Raw genomic sequence first — 21484 nt, 5'->3', positions numbered from 1 at the left:
GATTCAGTATATTTTTCCATATTAATTTCTAATTTGATCAGACACGAACCCTTTCCACGTGGCGGCAATCATAACTACACGGCAGCAACGCTCTGTTCTTTTATCATTTTCATCCCACGATTTTGTAACCAATTTTTTTCAATCCAGTGCCAAGTGCCTAAAAGCCCCCTAGGGGGTCCTCAGTTACTACACGGGGTCTTCCAAATCTTCCAATCCTTTTTATATTAACCACTTGAACTCTAGTGACCTTATTCTGAGAACTGTAGCCAAAAAATAGCCGATCTACAAGCTCAGTTGTGAGCTTGTAAATCGGCTATTTTCGGCAAAGAGGTTTGGTGTAGAGGGGAAAAAGAGCAGACTAAGTACAGAGTGAAAGGTCAAGTTTATTAAGTATTGACGGTTCAAGTGGTTAAACATCTGAAGACACAAATTGACATGAATCCAAAGTACACTGATGATTGTGCCGATGAAACTATATGCAATCTATGAACAGGTTGTGGGGTCCCTGCTTCATCTCTCTCTCAACTAAGGGGTCCTTGGCCTGAAAACATTGAAGACCCCTGGTCTATAACACTGGTCCCCAAACAGTGGGTCGCAACCAGGGCAGGAATTTCAGGGAGGCCATGAAGGCCATGGCCGCTGTTGCCCCTCAGTTTGGCCTTGTGCCCCTCAAACCAATGCATGCCCTGAGGCCACAATGGCCTTAATGCCCCAGCTGACTGTACCACTTTCTACACTGTCTGGTCATGTAGACACCAGTGTCTTTTGTTGAAATTCTGAATTCATAACTCCCTCAAGTTCCCATCTCTAAACCAATCCACTGACTTTGATTGGCTTAGCAATTAGCATGGATCAGATTGTAAATATTATTTATTTCACTACAGATAGTCTAGATATTAAATCATCCTTAACCCTTAAATTCAATTAATTCTTTAAAAGGACTAAGATCTTGTTTTATTTGATGGCCTTCCTGCCCTGGCATTTGTGCCCTAAAGAAATTGACACTAAAGGCCAAGTGGCCTTGCCCCTAAAATGAAGAAATTCCAGGCCTGGTCGCAACACATTTGTGGGGTCACGACTCAAGTTTTTTTTTTTTTATTTGTAAATATTATTAAAATGCTTTTATTCATTTTAAAAACAAACAAAGAAAGAAGAAAGAAAGAAATCCCATGAATTAAAAAAAGAAATAAATTAAGGAGTCGTAAAAATAGCCGACTACAAGCTCACAACGCGGCACGAAGCCAGAGTAAAAGTGTGTGATCTGCTGTTTTCACTAGATTAGGGTCCCAGGCAAACTGCTCTATGATGCCACTCCTTCACAAACTGTGGCCCAGGACCATGATGGGACCATAGAGGTACTAGAATGACGCCTCAGGGCGACGTGTGAGTCCATCTGGCCAGTGATGTATATCGGACAAGTTACCCATATATGGAGACCCCTGGTATCCGTATATGGAGATCCATGTACAGTATTTTCTGGACTATTTCGCACCTGACTATAAGGCGCACTGTCAATGAATGGTCTATTTTCAAACTGTTTTCATATACAAGGCGCACCTGACTATAAGGCGCACATAATAGACGCTACCGTTGCATTATGCATCAAACAGATGGAGCTGTGCTAAAGGGAATGTCAATGTCAATGAATGATCCATATATAAGGCGCACTGGACTATAAGGCGCACTGTAGTTTTTTGAGAAATTAAAGGCTTTTAAGTGCGCCTTATAGTCCGGAAAATACGGTACTGTAATATGGTACATCCCTTTTATGCCCATACATGGAGATCCCTGTCTGATCCAGCCACGCAGATATGGGCTGTCTTCCTCCATATATGGGCATTCCCATATGAAGTCCTGTTAATACTGATGACATCAGGGACCTCCATATATGGGCATAAAAGGGATTCTGTTAGAGTGGTTCCCATGACATCACAACAATCCCTGTTATACCCATACATGGAGATCCCTATCTGAACCTTGTCTTGGCCAGTGATGTACAGTATATCGATGACATCGGGGATCTTCATTATGGGCATAAAAGGGATTCTGGGGAATACCCATATATGGACTTTTACATAGGTGATGTCCCCTGTGATGTCACAGTGATGTGTCAGGGGAACCATAGTGGCAGGTGTGACCTACAGACAGAGATACGTGGACAAGATGTGCTGGTTTTCATTTTTAAAACAGAAATTAGACATTTGTCCAGGACCCAAACCAGTGAAAATAGCAGATCTACAAGCTCACAACGCGGTTGTGAAGCTTGTATTGGCTTGTTCGGCAGACAATAATAACTCGTGAAAGTGTAGGCTACTGTTTGTTTCCTAACTAACTCTGAACTGAAATCATAAGAGGAAACGTTCTTAGTTTTAGTCTTTGTGAAAAGTCTTCAGACATCAAAAGGAAACCCCTCCCCCTCCTCCACATAAAGGGCAGATCTACAAGGCGTCGCGTCGTTAGCCAGCGGTTACATAACGAGACAGATGATCTCAGCGAGGAGAGAGGAACATATTTTATGCAGATGTATGCAAATGAGCCCAGACGCCTGGAAAGATTGACGCCACGGCAGCTCTACGCACACAACACATCTCTTCAGTGTGTGTGTGTGTGTGTGTGTGTGTGTGTGTGTGTGTGTGTGTGTGTGTGTGTGTGTGTGTGTGTGTGTGTGTGTGTGTGTGTGTGTGTGTGCGTGTGTGTGTGTGTGTGTGTGTGTGTGCTCTAACTGTACAGATCAATCTCAGAAAAATAGAATATTGTGTAAAAAGCATTTCAGATGCCATAACACCAAACATCATCACTGACTTTGGAAACTTCCCACTGGACTTCAAGCAACTCTGACTTCAGAAGGTTGACATTTCTCTATTATAAATCCTTGTTTTGAGTGGTACAAATATGTGTCTTGGAAATGTATTCGAGTCAGAGTATAGTAAGACGCCTCAGAGGTCGCACCCATATATGGAGACCCCTGGTACCCATACGGTATATGGAGATCCATGTTATGTGAAAATCCTATAATGTCTATCACATCTGACATCATATACAATCCCTTTTATGTCCATACATGGAGATCCCTGTCTGTAGAACCAGCTACACAGTGATGTCAGAGCAGCAAACCCATAGACCGTACAACAGTGTACACGTCCAGACGGAGTCAACATGTGCCGTTTCACATACTAAACTGCGACCTTCGGTGGCAATAAGTGTCTAAGAAATGTAATATCTACAGTTTACAGTTTAGGTATTTAGCAGATGCTTTTAATCCAAAGTGACAGTACATCAACAACAATATAACAAATGCAAATGAATATCTATCTAGGAAACAATATAATCAGTCAAGGAAATAAAAGTTCTAAGAAACCTAAAAAAAGATGCTAACTAGCTTCATGTATGGTCAATGAGTGTTTCAGTAGTGCTATGGGTTTAGGTGGAGTCTGAACAGGTGAGTCTTCAGTCCACGGCGAAAGCTAGCGAGTGAGTCCGTTGTTCTAAGTGCGACAGGGAGTTTATTTCACAACTTTGGGGCCAGGTCTATGAAATAATGCTAAACTAAATCCACCATCGACAGCATGAAACAATACAAGAATGCATAATTAATCCACTGTCTAGGAAAGAACACAGTGAGATTATGCAGGAATGCAGAGTGAATCCAGCATCTATGAAATGACACAGAATGAATCCTCTGTCTGTCTGAGCTCTTTCATAGAACACATAATTAATCTGCTGTCTATGAAAGAAAGATACAGAGAGATAATGAAAGAATAGAGAATGGATCCACTATCTCTGACTCTCATCTCTGCTGCTTCCTCAGTCCATTCTCATCCTCATGTCTGCTGATGGACAGGCAGGGGCGTCACACCAAACCCTGGGCCCTGGGTACAAGGATTCACTGCGGGCCCCCCATGAATGCTCTTCATAGGGGGAGGGGGTTTAACCCACTTAGACTGTGAACGCATTATCTCGCATTATATTGTGCTTTAAGTTTAACTATTGAAACATAGCAGATATACAAGCTCACAGCGCGGCACAGAGTGCTGCTCTGTGAGCATGTAGATCTGCCTTTTTTTATTTTTGTATTGTGAACAAGTCTTTGAACAAGTCTTTGAATATTTTAAATCCCTCCAAGTTTTTTTTTTTTACCTATATGTCAGTGGTGCTCAAACCTTTCCATACGAAGGACCCCCAAATTTGTATGTATTTGGCCACAGACCCCCGTCTCAAAATATTTCGTTCCAGGGACAACCCCCCCCCCCCCCAGAAGCAAAATTTTAGTTACAAATGTTAGCTTAAAAAAAACACATATATGCAAAGATTTGCACACATTTTCAAAAACAGCAGATCTACAAGCTCGCAGCCTGGCACCGAGTGCTGTGCTGTGAGCTTCTAGATCTGGTATTTTTCAATGGCTAAAGTATGAAATAATTAAGGCCCCTCCACCTTGGACCCTAGTAACTCAGTCCCAGAGGCATCTAGCTTTATATATCTACACTACAGTATACTGTATCTGTGGGAATGCATTAGTGACTGCAGGCGGGCGTCACTGTGACAGCACTGAGAAAGACCTCATTATAGTTGAAATGCATCCGTTGTCTCCGTCTGGGAGAGACAACTTAAAGACTGTGTGAGAAAGGACCCCCTCTGGTTTCTTACCTCACAGGCATAACAACTAAAATACCCACACAAAGTTTGCAAACTTAACTCCGGTCCATTATTTCTCCCCTTTAATAAAACCAATTAGTATTGTGTTTAATATCATTTTTATCGTTGATTTGTCAGCTTTACAACGAGGTACAGCTTGTAAGCATTGGGCATTCGTGGAATGAGCAGCACAGCTAAACGGGTTGGTCACACCGACCCAAAATGGCCTGCGATACTTTTTGACAATTTGGCCAATGTTTAATTTGTCATTTTAGAGGTATTAAAAAGTCCTTAAATTGTCGCTTTAGAAATGTGCAGATGCCCTCTATACACTTAAACTTTATGATGGTTTGTTTACTGTTCAGAGAGAAAACAATGTTGCACATTAAGTTAATCATCTGGGGACCCCCCCAACATAATTTGGGGACCCCCCCTGGGGGTGCTGACCCACAGGTTGAGAACCACTGGTGTAAAGTAACTATAAGTACTGAATATTGAGTGATATTTCAAAGGTAGGTGAAAAAAAGGAAAAAAAACTCTGAATCCTGGCAGAGAATGAATTTAAAAGGAATGGTTAAGGTGCTGGTGCCACAGCAACCAATCAGCGCAGAGCGTCACCGTGTCACTGGTGCCACAGCAACCAATCACCTGAGAGCCACTGTGTCACTGGTGCCACAGCAACCAATCAGCACATAGTGCCACCGTGTCACTGGTGCCACAGCAACCAATCAGCACATAGTGCCACCGTGTCACTGGTGCCACAGCAACCAATCAGCACATAGTGCCACCGTGTCACTGGTGCCACAGCAACCAATCAGCACATAGTGCCACCGTGTCACTGGTGCCACAGCAACCAATCGACACAGAGCGTCACAGAGCCACCGTGGCATGATTACATAACCCCAGTGTCTGGAGGAAACCTGCTATGTTCAAGACTGTTACTTTACCTCGTAAAACATAACCTGTGTTTTCCCATGGATCCACAGGAGAGCAGTGGACACAATTAGTCATAACAGCACTTAAAGGACGACTTCACCACTTTTCAACGAGGGATGCACCATCTTATCAGTATCGGTTCCTGATATGACTAAAGCCCCTATCATAGTCGGCACCGCGGTGAAAAGCTATCCACCGCGGTGTAGTCTTTTCAAGTCATAAAACTACAACATTACGTCATTACTCGCGGTGAAGAGCTTTCCACCGCGAGTCCCGACACATATCTCTGTTTTTACTTTAAGACAGATAGGCTCTTCACCCCGTTCACTGATTGGTTGATCTAGACCAGTCAGTCACAAGTGTTAGGACTTCACCGTGACTGACTATGATGGCCTCCACTTATTTTCTCACTTTAGGTGGATAGCTTGACACATAAAATTTGCGGTGAATAGCTCTTCACCTTGGACTCTGATAGAGGCTTTAACTAAGTCATATTGGGATATCGGATATCGGACATGACGTCACCGATCCAAGTCACAGATAAATAATAATACAATAGGTCTCTGGCTTATAAAAATGCATAAATCACACAATTATAAGCCAATAACCAAACGCTTTAGCATATACTTATTAAATACACAATATCCCACTATCTTATCCAGCAAACCTTTTTCGTTGCTCCTCCACTATTGAGACGAAACATGGGTTGCCATTGTTGTCCTCACTAATGTTCAAAATAAAATAGCTCAATAATTGTTTTTCTTCTCGGTCCAAGTGTCTTATAACCTGACTTGCGCCAGATGGTGGCAGTAGTGTGTAGGCTACCGCCCTACTTTACCATCTGAGATCTCTCGGGGGGAGTTGATAACGCTCGTAAAGCCCCGGGCCGGACCAATCAGCGGCAGCTACGGGGGGCTCTGAGCAGCTCTGAGCCAATAGAGTCTGATTGCAGACCACGTGGAAACCCAGGAGACGGATTCTGGGTGTAACGTTACGCAGACAGGCCAATATGAGTGGTTGGAGTTGGCACTCACAGACTGTGATAGAGAGACGGCCCCATCCAATCACCTGCTAAAGAATTTGAAAAAATGGCCCGCCCCTTACATCGGGTCTGCCCGAGATGTCCCAGATGATGGTAAGCAGAGCGGTATGCAGCCAGGCATACGCACTGCTGCCATTATCTGGCGCAGTCAGGTTAAGTGTCTTAGGAGAGCTGTGGGAAATCCTAACCTCGACTACCAGGCTTTCTCCCGGGAGAGAGCCTGGTGTTCGCTCACAACAGACCGTTTGGTTTCCGCCTAAAGCGCGGAAACCACTAGAAGAAGCGGCGTCGCTTTGATTTGGTTCCCTCCGTTTGTTTCCCCAATCCCTTTTAAAATGCTGGAGTAGCCTACGTAGTCTTGCCAGTCGCTACGAGTTGGATTAAAAGATGCACATACCAAACGAATTTTTCGAAAGCAAAACTACGCCCTATCAAGGTGTTTATTAGGTCGGCCCTAAAAGTATGTCCTTGGGTGCAGGGGAATATTTTGGGTTAAAACTGAATCCGGTTGATAGTTCCGGCCAAAGTGTAGTCCGTCTAGGACTACAACATGACGTAAAGTGGTTTCCGCTCCCGACCGGATCAAACCCCGTAAAGTGAAGTGATCCCAGACTAGGGAAATCCAGAGACCCATCATCTTGTGACATCACCGTTTGACAGATATAAAAAAGTAATTCAAGTTTTAGGTATAGGGACAATGTATTTTTCCGGCAAGTGGGCATGACCTTAATGTCAACACCTATGAATGAAATCTTATTCAAAAGACTATGATTAAAACTAAATCTAACTTTTGCTGTCAAAATCAACACTGATTGGAGCCTGTTTACCTGCATGTGCACAACTCATTGAATGTGTACAAAATGGATAATATCCCATTATTCTGGTGACACAGGGTGCTGATGATATTGTGCAATTGAGGGGAGGAAGAAAAACATTAAGCTCTGGTTTTGGTCAAAACCAGCTTTTTGTATGCATTATTGTTCTATAATGAATTAATCACAGTTAATCAGTTAAAGTCCCAGCCCTGCTAAAGCACAGTAGTGGTGACCCCTCCCTGACACGTGGTCAGCCTTTGTTGACAGTACTTGCAGTCATCCAACACTCCTCCTGTTTACACTTCAAACTTAACCATCTGAACCCAGCAGCATGGAGGCCCTGTTCAACCATCTGAACCCAGCAGCATGGAGGCCCTGTTCAACCATCTGAACCCAGCAGCATGGAGGCCCTGTTCTGAGCACAAATAGACCAAATGTATGTATGTATACCAGGGTTCCCCAATAGGCGGCCCGCGGGCCATTTGCGGCCCACAGGGGGCTACTGTCTGGCCCCCACAACCCCAGTAATAATGGTGGTATAAGAGCAGCAACAACACTAGTATGTCGTCGTTGTCGGGTGGAAACCTTGTATCTCCAAATTTGTACGTTCTTTCACAAAGTAAAGCTTCATCATTCAAGGCCGTCTCACAAAAGTAGTGAAAACAGCCGATCTTCAAGCACACAACGCCTCGCACCTCGCGGTGCGAGGCGTTGTGTGCTTGTAGATCGGCTGTTTTCACTAGTTTAAATTATTTTTAAAATGATAAATGCAAAACGAACAGTTTTGGACATAAAAGATTTTCACCCGACAACAACGATATCTGAACTGTCACTGGAGTAGCGGGAACGCCACTGTCGTCCCCTGCAATGTTGTGGCCCTCGGCTTGGTACCCTAGACATGATGCAATGTTGTGGCCCTCGGCTTGGTACCCTAGACATGATCCGGCCCTTGGGGAAAACTAATTGGGGAACCCTGATGTATACTGTACATCTAACCAGGCCTGGAATATCATCATTTTAGGGGCAAGGCCACATTTTTGGTGGGCACAAAGGCCGAAAGCCAGGGCAGGAAGGCCATCAAATAAAACAAGATCTTAGTCCATTGAAAGAATTAGTTGAATTTAAGAGTTAGGGATGATAACCTAATCTGCAGTGAAATATATACATGATGGTATTTACAATCTGATCCATGCTCAGCCTGCACCAATCAAAGTCACTGGATTGGTTTAAAGATGGGGACTCGGAGGTGTAAAGATTTCAGAATCTCAACAATAAAACACTGGTGTCTACGGTCTACATATTGACCAGAAAGAGACAGAGGAGAAAGTGGTCCAGTCAGCATTAAAGCCACTTTGAGGGGCACAAGGCCAAACTGAGGGGCAATGACAGCCATGGCCTTACATGAATTTCCTGCCCTGTATCTAACTATAATTTATGGAATGTCTGTCCGACGTCCGTCCGCATGCTGACATCACTGATATTAAACAGTGACCACCATGGTACCATGGTAACAGCCACATGCTGAAACAATGTCCAAATAATGTCTGTCTGACATGACGAAACAAGTGACCAAATTTGGAGATGACTGACATCACAGGTATTGCACAACTGGACATGGATGGTGACTGACATACAGACTCCTCAGGGACATCCAATCCCTCCTATCCACCCGTTTCCGCGAGAATGTACGGTAGAATTATGTGTGGGACACTTCCAGAGAACAGCAGACATACAAGCTCAAGTCGTGTCGCAGATGCAACCGTTGTGAGCTTGTAGATCACTGCGCAATGCACAATGGGATGTTGGAAACTAGTATAAATAACAGCCAAAATATAGGATAATAGCATAACTGTACAGCAGACCGCCATTGATGTACTCTCTTCAATTCAGCAGCAGCAGGTTGTAAATCACCTAGGCTACTCATTCAACAGCTTAACAGAAAGCACAGTTAAGCCTCATATTATCTGGCATATTATAATAATGATGATGCATTTAGAAACTCCCAAGATGGACGGGTACAAGTGAAATGCGGGTGACTTTCCGATGAGCTTTCATGCTGCATTGAGGAATTATATGTATGTATGTGTATTATGTACATTATGTGGCTATGAAAAACCAGAACTTTCAGCGATGTTATTTTACATAACGAGAAAACAAATAGTTAATTGTTCTATGTTTTCGTGAGCAGCAGACTCAGTCGGTTTGTAGCTAATAAAAATAAACTAATAATTCATAATTAGGGATGTGTCTCCTCGTTAGAGATGAACCACTTGAACCCTAGAGTCCCTAGTCTGAGGTGAACATTCAGTGGAAATAGCTGATCTACAAGCTCAGCAATCTTCGGCTCAGACTCTGAGGTTTGGTGTGTGTGTCTGTGTATGTGTGTGTGTGTGTGTGTGTGGGGGGGCATACCAAGTACAAAGTAGTTAAATGTCTGAACATTAACATGAACCCAACATGTTCACAGAAAACACAGTGTGTAAACAACACTGATGATAGTGCTTTTTGATTGAATATTAGTCACAATGAACAACAACAACATGTACAGTAGTCACATTTAAGATGCAGCACGGCACAGGTACAGTTAGAACAACCTGCCCAACAGGAACATCCCCAATAAGGCCTTTTACGGTCTCGTTCACGTCGTAAGTCTTTGGCACTCAATTTACAGACACAGCAACATGCTGCTGAGCCTGTCCAAAAGATCAGTGACGTCATTACGTGCGCGTCACGCGTCTCTGACGCATTCACGTTGCCTAAAGACGCATTCACGTCAGTGTCCTTGGGTCCCACGGACGCATCGCCTCCATTGGAGTCCACGTTAAAATAATGTACCACGTCGCGAAAAAAAAAAATATTTTAAAAAGTCCAGACGCCACCATTGTTTATGGGTGAAGGCATGCTACTTAACGCTATGTTAACACAAATGAAATCCGCGTAGAAAGTCTTAAAACAGACGATAGAACTAACGACAGTGTGTTTTGAACGCCATTGTGTGTCCGTGGATGGTCACAGAATTCAATGGGTGCCTGAGTTTTAGCGTAGCACCGGGCCGCTCTCTGACCATAGTGGCACAGCGTGTTAGGTGATACACGAAAAAGGGTTCCCCCACAGAACGTGTATGGCGCAGAAACATGACATGCTCACTGCTCACACAGCGACCCGCCTCCTCTCCCTCTGTCCTCTTCATTCAAAAACAACTGGATACACGCGCTATTGTTTATAGATGTGGTGGACATTGGACAACGTGTTAGAAGCCACACAGGTCTTCATTGCGTCTTTACAACAATAGCGACGATTAACGTCGTGGTGAACGTGGTCAAATAACCTTTATTGGCTCAACTACAACACGGAGGAAGCAAGCTAGCCTAGCATGTATGCTATCTGAGACAGTATGTATGTAGCCTAGGCTGCCTAACTGTTTGATTGATTATAGTGTTTTCGTGGCGGCGCCGTCCATTTGGTGGTCCGCCGGGGCAGCGGACCACCGCGGCCGCCTGTGCCTTGCCCTCCCGCATCCATAGAGGGGCGGCACGTCCCTCTATGATCAACCGTTCAAAACAAAAGTAGCCGATCTACAAGCAATCCTAATCCACTGTTTTTGACCCAGTCCACTGGTTCTTTGTAGAGCAGAGCAAACACAAGCAGGGCATTTCCCCCATTCCATAGAAGCAGTAACAGTACAAACAGGAGACATCATGATCTCACTTAGAAGATCCATATATTATTGATGTATATAAAATAACAGGTGGCTGACTGGCTGTTGATTATGAAGACTCGGTAAAAGCTTCTATCTACGCCCCCAAGTGGTCAACATCCGATATTACCGGTTAGGTATAAAAAAAAATCAAACCATCACATGACTATTTGGAAGTATTAAAATTGTAAGATTTGGAATTGTGGTTCATTTCTTTCAGACACATTTCTACGACAGCCAAGACAGCCAGAGTATCACCACTCCTCAAGAAACCAACTCTTGACGCCTCGGACGTCAAGAACTACAGACCGGTATACCTCCTCTCATTTCTTTCAAAAACCCTTGAACGTGTGGTCTCTAACCAGCTTTCTCTCCATCTCTCACAGAACAACCTGCTGGACCCCAACCAGTCAGGTTTTAAACCGGCCCATTCCACAGAAACGGCACTCCTAGCAGTCACAGAAGCACTCCATGCTGCCCAGGCTGCATCCCACTCTGCAGTCCTGATTCTTCTGGATCTATCAGCGGCATTCGACACAGTGAATCACCAGCTGCTCCTGGACACCCTTGCTGACCTAGGCATCACCGGGACGGCACTAAAGTGGTTCTCCTCCTACCTGTCGGACCGGACCTACCAGGTCTCATGGAAAGGTTTGCTTTCATCCCCCCGAACCCTCCAAACGGGAGTCCCCCAGGGATCCATACTTGGCCCTCTGCTGTTCTCCCTGTACACCAAATCCCTTGGTGCTGTAATCTCTGCTCACAATCTATCATATCACTGCTACGCTGATGACACTCAACTGTTTTTGTCCTTCCCCCCTTCTGCCACCCAGGTGGAAGAGCGCATTGCTGCATGTCTGGCCGACATCTCACAGTGGATGTCAGCCCACCACCTCAAGCTGAACCCGGACAAGACGGAGCTACTCTTCTACCCAGCTAAGTCTTGCCCCATGCAAGATCTCACTATTTCCATAGATAATGCATTGGTGACTTCAGTTCCGACTGCTAGAAACCTTGGTGTGGTCCTGGACACCCAGCTATCATTTAAGGCACATATTGCATCAGTCACCCGGTCCTGTAGGTTCACACTCTATAACATCCGTAAAATCAGACCGTTCCTCACCCAGGAGGCAGCGCAGCTCCTCATTCAGACATCTGTCATATCAAAACTCGACTATTGTAACTCTCTCCTCACTGGTCTCCCGGCATGTGCACTCAAACCTCTCCAACTGATCCAAAATGCCGCGGCACGACTGGTCTTCAACCAGCCTAAGTTCTCACATGTCTCTCCCCTTCTCCGCAGCCTCCACTGGCTCCCGGTTGCGGCCCGCATGGAATACAAAACACTGATGCTGACCTTCAAAGCAGCCAAAGGTATGGCTTGTAGATCTGCTATTTTTGAAAAAGTCATGAAAATGTGTGCAAATCTTTGAATATATGTATTTTCAAAGCGAACGGTTGTAACTCAAATGTTAAGGGTCCGTGGCCAAATAAATATCATGTTGGGGGTCCTTCACATGAAAAGGTTTGAGAACCTCTGACATTAGTAGTCTCTCAAGAACAGACTAACTGAGCTCCAGTTAAGTGAAAAGGACCTTTTCTTTGACGATGGCTGGCCAGATTGCTGACATAGAAACATAGTTTTTTTCCAAAAATCTTAGGATTCAAAAGACACTTATAGAATCGGGTCAAAATTCTAATTTTCACGATTTTTCAAAAATAGCAGATCTACAAGCTCGCAGCGCGGCACTCGGTGCCGCGCAGGGATTAGAAAACTTTGTACTTGTGAGTGACCCAAAGGAGAGACCAGTAAGACTCCCTAATCGGGAGATAAGCGACTGTCAGGTCGCATACACAAACTTTAGAAGTCAAAGGTAGCCAATCAGGAGGGAATATGGGAAATGGGACAGATCCATGTTGATGACATGACTGTAGAGATGCTGTGTACCGCTTTGTGTGATTTTAGGGCAACATCATTAGGAGCAGTGTCCAAAAATGGGTTTCGCAAGAATCAGCCTCATTGTGGCGCTAGAAGAGGGCCATGTGAGAAATGAGTGGTGGAGGTTGTGGTTTGGCAACCAAGTGGTTGTGTGTGCAAAGTTTGGCATGGATCGGGGCAACGGCGGCAGGGATATGAGTAGGGGAAAAGTGTGACGTGTGACTGACAGACTGACAGACAGACTGACAGCCGGTGGAGGTTTTCATAGTAACTGCGACCTGACGGTCGCAATTAGACGTTTGCCCGGGACCCAAACTATAGTGAAAACAGCAGATCTACAAGCTCACAACGCATCGCTTCATGTCGCGTGGTGAGCTTGTAGATCGGCTATTTTCACTAGTTTGTTTGTTTTCTAATTCATGGAATGTCTCTGATTTCTCTTTGATTTCTTCATGAAATTATGAAGAGAAAAGAAATCATTACATTTGTTTTTAATTCATGAAAATTTTAGATTTTTGGGGGCAATGGTTTTTCAAAAATGAAATAATTAAAAACAATATGTAACAAACAAACAAATAAGGGACGCATACAACAATGGGTCCGCGACCCACAAGTGGGTCCCGACCCAGTGCTTGGGCAACGGTGTCCTATAGAGGTTATTAATAGTGTCCTATAGAAGTTATTAATAGCAGTGTTTCCATATAAAGGTTTTAATAAAGTTTAAGTGGTAATAATGCTCACATGGTGGGAGCAGGGATTACATTAATTAACTCCCCTGTTGAGATTCAAGCTGCTCACAGAACTGAGACCACAGGGAGAAAGTTTACTCTGAGAGCCGACAGATCCTGTTTGTCCCAGACAGGTGCCGGGGTAACGCCTCCATGTCTATAGCTGACCTGTTGTGACATCACATTGTTGTGAAATGGTAAATGGTAAATGGTGCATTTATATAGCGCTTTTATCCAAGGCGCTTTACAGAGATTGTGCATTACATTCACCCATTCACGCACACATTCATACACCGGTGGCAGAGGAAACCATGCAAGGCACCAACCTGCTCACCGGGAGCAACCCCTGAGCTATGCCGCCCCACGACATCACATTGTTGAACCATATGGCTCCCAGACGATGCCCTGTTAGGGGAACCACACTAACAGAATGCCTCTTATGCCCATATATGGAGATCCCTGATGTCATCAATATTAAGCCCATATATGGGAAATATATACTGTACATATTGTGTCAGTGTGGCTGCCATGACACGAGTCACACTTGCAAATGAATTCAGTCCTTGTCCCGTGTATGCCCTTACATGGAGATCCCTGAGGTCACCAATATTAAGCCCATAGCTTGGAATGCCCATATATGGACATATTGTGTGAGTCTCATGTGGTCTATAACATAAGGCATCTATGATGGCAGATGGCAGGCATATCCATATTGGGGAAAATATTTTGTCCACATTTTGTCCAACTTAAACAACCAACCGCAACTCAAATCACACTTGCAAATGAATTCCGTCCTGCGCGACCTCGCCCCCTTTAGGGCGCCTTACTGGTAATATATGTGTAGAAAGCTTTTATGTCCATCCATCATTCGACTTTTGCCCCTACCTCAGAAGTTTTCCCCCACCTCAGAATTAATGCCTTACTTCCCAGCACACAAAACAAACGTGGAAAATAGAAGATCCATCGGATCACAGCGTGTTGCAATGCCATGCATTCGGAGCTTGTAGATCTGCTATAGTGGGTATCCACTGGGACCCGCCCCCCCCCCCCCAATCTAGACTGAGTGGCAAAACATTGAGCAGCTTGGAGCATTGGAGTTTGGAAGTGCTAGTTGCAAATCACTCAACGGCCCTGCATACCACCTGTTTCTAAATTGCACATAATGCAGGAGGATGTTTGTGTTGTTGAAAACGAGTGCTTCCAAACTCTGACACTTAGAAAAATAAAAACCTGCACAGAATGTCTTGACAGAAAGTAGCTCATAACATGATAATTCAAGCTTTCAGTACAGCCGCAATGTTGGTGAGTTTAACTTTGTTTAATACAATCAGATAGGACATTACTGTTTGGATGTATGGGCTGCCAAAGGCAGAAATTAGTTTTTTGCCACTCAGTAGGCGTGTTCCGTGCTTGTTTAACCTTTATAAAGTCCCTGAGTTGGTAAATTTTAAACAGATGTGTTCTAGGAATATTAAAATTAGCCATAAGTTCTTCAAATGAAAGCAGAGTCTTATTTTTGCCAATAACTTCCAGCAACAGTGATGTCACGCGCATACCCTCTATAGTCACAATTTTTATGGGGGGAAAACATTCATGGTTTTTGGACATACAAGGTTTCCACCAGACAAAAACAACGATGTATCCACTTCCTTAAGCTGCATCTGTGCGTAGTCTACAGTATACAATTATACATAACGATAATATACATTAATACAGTGGTTCTCAACCTTTTCAGGCTGCGACACCCAAAATAACCAGTAAGACTCCCTAATCGGGAGATAAGCGACCGTCAGGTCACATGTATACACAAATTGGTCTAAGCAACCTCATGGTGGCGCTAGAAGAGAGACGTGAGAAATCATGGGGCGGTTTGGCATGGACAGGGGCAACGATGGCAGAGATATGAGTAGGGCAAAAGTGTGATATGACGGGGACCCCCCACCCTGATGAGCACTAAGAGTTGAGTCATTACATTTTGTATAACACGGTTCTATTGTGAAAATACCAAATCGGCTATCTTCACAATTTCTGCCTCTAATATTTGACAATTTGGCCAATGTTTAATTTGTCATTTTAGAGGTATTAAAAAGTCCTTAAATTGTCACTTTAGAAATGTGCAGATACCCTCTATACACTTAAACTTTATGTTGTTTTGTTTACTGTTGAGACCCACAGGTTGACAACCACTGCATTCAGATACTACGATCTATATATGGGTTTTTTTCTTTCAGAAACCAGAAACACATCCATAGAGGTTACTGTCTGGGGTTGACAACAGCCCACTAAGCAATTTTGGGGGTTAAAACGCGTTCAAATTACGTCTTCGCCGTAACCGGACGTCTAGCTAGATCCGGTCTGTGACGAGTTTAAATTTTAAAGTTTTTTCAACGGCTATACATAGACTAGACATTGTATCACCGTCATTTGAACCGTTAGGTTCCGAACGGAACCCTTGTTTATTTAATACCATTTCGCCGTTAGCGGCCGCCGAAATTAGTGAAAATGATGGCAGCCAGCAGGGTTTAAAATCACTATTCCTTGGTTCTGAGCGCCGTATGCTACCTGAACCACCGCAGCTGATCGTATTTGTAATGCATTCTTGCACTGTTATTATTTGACACAGGGAATCGACGGGGTTCGAACTCGGGAACTTCTGACAATGAAACCTGTGCGCTACCGCTAGACCACGGCAACTGCTTGTAACTTACATGTGTTCCAGCAGCCATTAGTAGTTGACATATCGCCTCCCGTTGTTCGTTTTAGGTCGGTGCATTTTTTTGACAACACAAACTAACTTTATATTGATGGATAGCTATAAAACGATTTTATTTAATCATTATCGTATGGTGGGGGTGGGGATGTGGCCGGGGAGACATGCAGTCTTGTGTGTTTGTGTCTGTTGGTGTCAGAATGAATTATGCAATCTGAGTTCCCAGAGGTTCTTTTTTTCGCCACTAGGGGGGCGAGAAGAACCTCTGGGCCAAAACTATGATATACCTGGCCAGGAAGTTGTCCCAGGCTCAGAATCTGAGCCTGGACAATACAGGAAGTAGAGCCCTGTGCAAACCTTCAAAACATTCAGAATAGAAACCAACCAAAAACACTACAACAATATGCAGCCCATGTTTCAAGGTGAATCCTACCAGACTATGAATTATGTAACTCAATAGTCTGCTATAACAGAGAGCTCTTGTGGGTCATTATCTGAGTTTATTTTTTAAGTTTAGGCGACTGTCGAGCGCCGAGGCATTTAGTGCGGCGTTATTTAACACCCCTTTTAAAAGGACTAATAGACGTCTGACAGACGTTAATTAGCCAGGAAACTGCTCATGTGGATCCAAACTACAACTACGAGGTAGAACCGGGAGATCTAATCATTTCAAACTATACTGTTAGCATCCGATAATGAACAACTTGATAAAAATGTATTTAAAAAAAGATGGTCTAACACACGTTTGTCCTAAACGGTGATATATCGTTTAAATGGAAGCGTTCAGATGACGGCTACAACTAAACTAGACTATATAGTGAAATTGGCTCTTAAAATTACTTTAGTCCAATATTTGAAAACCAGGTGTGCATATTAAAGCTGTTTTTTTAATCAACAAGTATGGAATAATGGATTAAATGTAATCAGCTACAATCGGTCTATAGACAGACTGACGATAGACGGTTCAAATGAGGGCTAACCATAAACCATAGGTCTAGATTAGCCATAAATTATAACTTCCAGCAGAGATCGCTAATATTCGGACGTTGTGTCTCTCCTGGAGTTATAAGGCAGAGTCAAATGGCTCTCGCTGGTTGAGCCTCAACGTCCATATTCGCCTCAAAACATGTATAAATCAAGAACTTGCTCACCTCATCGTCGAAACAGCTTTATATCTACCGATGAGCCCACTCGTTGGCATGTGTTAGTCCATATGTTTCTAATAAATTAATGTTTACTCAAACTTCTCAGAGTCTCATCGCTTTCCTTGTTTTTGAACTGCTTGGGTAAAAATGGCCGAACATATCACGTGACGTTGATCGCCGTTGCGATTCGCTCATACTAGGACATGACGTTTTTATATGCGGAAGTATTCCAACGTTCTGTAGTTCTGAAGCGTTCTGAAGGCGGAAGGATTCCGACGAGGAAACGCGAGTCTCGGAGAAGTTTGAGTAAACATTAATTTATTAGAAACATATGGACTAACACATGCCAACGAGTGGGCTCATCGGTAGATATAAAGCTGTTTCGACGATGAGGTGAGCAAGTTCTTGATTTATACATGTTTTGAGGCGAATATGGACGTTGAGGCTCAACCAGCGAGAGCCATTTGACTCTGCCTTATAACTCCAGGAGAGACACAACGTCCGAATATTAGCGATCTCTGCTGGAAGTTATAATTTATGGCTAGGTCTAGATGACGGCTAGTGTTTACTGGGAGGTCAGTCACTCACATTACCATGAATCAATGCAACATGAATGACTGTGTTCATTTGATCCGTTAAAAGAAGACGATGTGAGTGAGGAGGGAGAACACATCTAATAAAAGGCACTTGTTGTCTTTCAACGATGAGTCGAGATACTGAGAGCCTAAACCAGGGGTCTTCAACAGGGGGTCCGGGACCCCTAGGGGGTACTCAGAGTTACTACAGGGGGTCCTCCAAATCTTTGAGTGATAAGAGTTTTTTTTTCCCATTTTTTTATATTAACCACTTGAACCCTAGTGTCCATATTCTGAGAACTTTAGCCAAAAATAGCAGATCTACAAGCTCACAACGCATTGCATCGCGATGCGAGCTTGTAGATCTGCTATTTTCAAACATTTTGTACTTGTATTTTTGGTACTTTAACTCTCCTGGATTTTGACAGTCCAATGTTGGCAACCCTGATGCCAATACTTCGATACTTTTACTCGAGTACATTTTGAATTCCAGACTTTTACTTGTAACGGGAGTACTATTTCTAATTTGCAGTCTTGATACTTTTACTTGAGTACAAAATGTGAGTACTTTTTCCACCACTGTCAGATCAGATCAGCCGTTCAGTTGAATGAAAACACCTCTAACAAGTTTGAACAATCACATCACAACTCAACACAACTCAACACAATCACAACACAACTCAACAATCACAACACAACAACAACGCGCACTTAAAGCCAAACCACACGCCAAACAACCTGCAGCGCGGCAAAACATCACAGCTACAGACAGACAGACAGACAACAAACCCGCACACACACATACAGTACACAGAAGAACCCCGCGCTACATGCAAATGTTGCGCGCCATGCCAAACAGGAGGTTAAATGGATACATTTGACTTACAGGAAGGAGCGAAGCAGAGATCGAGGCGCGCGGTGTGCGCTGTCTGGAGGAGCAGTATGGAATGGACCGCACGCACGCTCACATGGACGCGCTCCAGCTGCCGTAAGCTCTCTGTGTGTGTGCGCGTGTGTGCCTGTGTGTGTGTGTGTGCGCGTATGAGTGAGCTCTGGAGAAAGCAAACAATCCGACACAGACTACTGACTGCCTCTACCGTACTGTGTGGAATAGACTGCCTCTACCGTACTGTGTGGAATAGACTGCCTCTACCGTACTGTGTGGAATAGACTGCCTCTACCGTACTGTGTGGAATAGACTGCCTCTGCCGTACTGTGTGGAATAGACTGCCTCTACCGTACTGTGTGGAATAGACTGCCTCTGCCGTACTGTGTGGAATAGACTGCCTCTACCGTACTGTGTGGAATAGACTGCCTCTACCGTACTGTGTGGAATAGACTGCCTCTACCCAGGCCCGGATTTATATGACATGAGGCCCCTGGGCAAGGGGAAATAAAGAGGCCCTCGTGCACGCGCAAAAATTCCACCTCCGGTCCACCTGACCACACCGTGAACTCACCTCCGGACCGGCCCATGCATAATCTGAGCATTGGCTCATTGGAAGGGTCTAAAGCGGATACAGAATTGGAGTTTGCATGCATGTGTGTAGCCTATGTGTGTGGAAAGTACCGGATACATAGAGTGGGCGAGCTTTAGACTGCACTAAGCTTTCAGGGCAGCTACATGCAGTGCGGCCAGCAGAGCAGAAGCTCTCAATGTTATTACCATAATAAAACAAAATGTATTGTAACTAAACACAAATATCACTTTATTTGGATTGCAATACTTTAAAATGTCATTATTAAATTAACTCATTCAGGGTCTTTTCAAAATGGCTTCCAAGTTCCACACCGCCTCCCTCTCCATAGACTTCCATGTAATTCATAGTGCACGGATCATGCACGCCCATGCCTAGATCATGCACCACGTGTGTGCACACTGTTCACAGCTTTCAAACAAAAAAATCCGAATGGAAATCCGTTCAGGCATTCATGAGCTAGCAGCCATTATGTTTTCTTGAAATGTAAACAAACATGGCTGCCATGTTTGGAAGGGGAGCGTGTCGCTATTTCGACGTGTCATTTGTTCGACGGCCCGCAATTTCGACGCGCCGATAGTTCGACTTAGGGATCGCGAGATTTCGGCGCCGCTGTTTCGACGGCACCCTTTTTCGAAATAAAGGACGGCAATGTTTCGACACGACAACTGTCCGACACAACAACAGTTCGACAAGGCAGCACGGTATTTCGACAATGAAAAAACAAGTCTCTCAGCGACACGCTCCCCCCGACAGACTCATGGTGCCAACGCTCCAGCCTCCAGTAGGAGCGAGCAACCCGGTTGTAGGTCGCTAAATGATCTCGCCCTCTCTCCGCTCCTAACCCAGCCTTCCCCTCCCCCGACCCTTCTATCGTTTCTAGGCTATTTGTTGTTCTGCCTATCTACATAGGCCTACTGTGTTTTATCCGTCCGTCCGTCCGTCCGTCTGTCCGTCTGTCTGTCTGTGTCTCTGTCTCTCTCCCTCTCTTTCTTTCTCTCTCGTCTCTCTCTCTCCCTCCCTCCCTCCCTCCCTCACTCACTCACTCACTCACACATACGCACAGACAAACCACAATTTTCTGTGGAGACCGGGTTGCAATGCGCACACACACACACACACACACACACACACACACACACACACACACACACACACACAGTCACACACACACACACACACACACACACACCAAACGCTCTGAAAGTAGCCTATATAATCAATGCCAAATTGGGAATTATTTTGTAAAAAGGCTATGAACATGAACTGTAGGCAGGGTCTCCATTTAGAAGCCCCGTGGATTTATTAGCTGGAGTACGTGAGTGATCGCCGATTAGGCCTATAGGCCTAATAACCTATTTAATATGCTCTAGACTGTCCCGACAGAACTTATCACAGGGTGTTCGCGCATCCTCTGTCTGTCTGTCTCTCGCCTCCTCGCTTTCTCTCTCTCCTCTCTCTCTCTCTCTGTGTGCGCGGTGGCACATGCTTAAAATAACATATCTGCAAGCTAACATCCTGTATATCCGACGGTGTTGATAGCTTGTAAATCTGTTATTTTTGCGCATGTAACCATGTACTTGTTTAAAAAAAACTCCATGCTCTGCAGCTTTCTATTGGACACAGACCGGCAGGTTCATAATATGTGCATATAGGCCTATGGCATATGCCCACAGCTAGGGAGGAGAGTATATTTTACGTTTATATGGGGCTAGTACATTTTGCACCCATATTACTGTCATGTCTTAATAATATGTTGCTTTTAACAAGTAAGTTAAGTGATT

General features: G+C 44.3%; 1 protein-coding gene across 1 annotated transcript in view; it reads right to left on the bottom strand.

Moving 5' to 3' along the window:
* Positions 1–19238, bottom strand: part of LOC308293660 (tumor protein p53-inducible protein 11-like) — a gene marked incomplete at its 3' end in the record, with an annotated part of 82726 nt that extends 63488 nt beyond the window's left edge. The window contains exon 1 of the mRNA XM_080736255.1: positions 19109–19238. The remainder of the gene's footprint in view (positions 1–19108) is intronic.
* Between the last annotated feature and the right edge of the window lie 2246 nt (positions 19239–21484).

The sequence above is a fragment of the Nannobrachium achirus genome (genome assembly GCF_963921795.1).
Source record: "Nannobrachium achirus genome assembly, chromosome: 11".
Classification (NCBI taxonomy): domain Eukaryota; kingdom Metazoa; phylum Chordata; class Actinopteri; order Myctophiformes; family Myctophidae; genus Nannobrachium; species Nannobrachium achirus.
The sequence above is the reverse complement of the archived record's forward strand: the minus strand, read 5'-3'. Positions and strand labels throughout refer to the sequence as shown.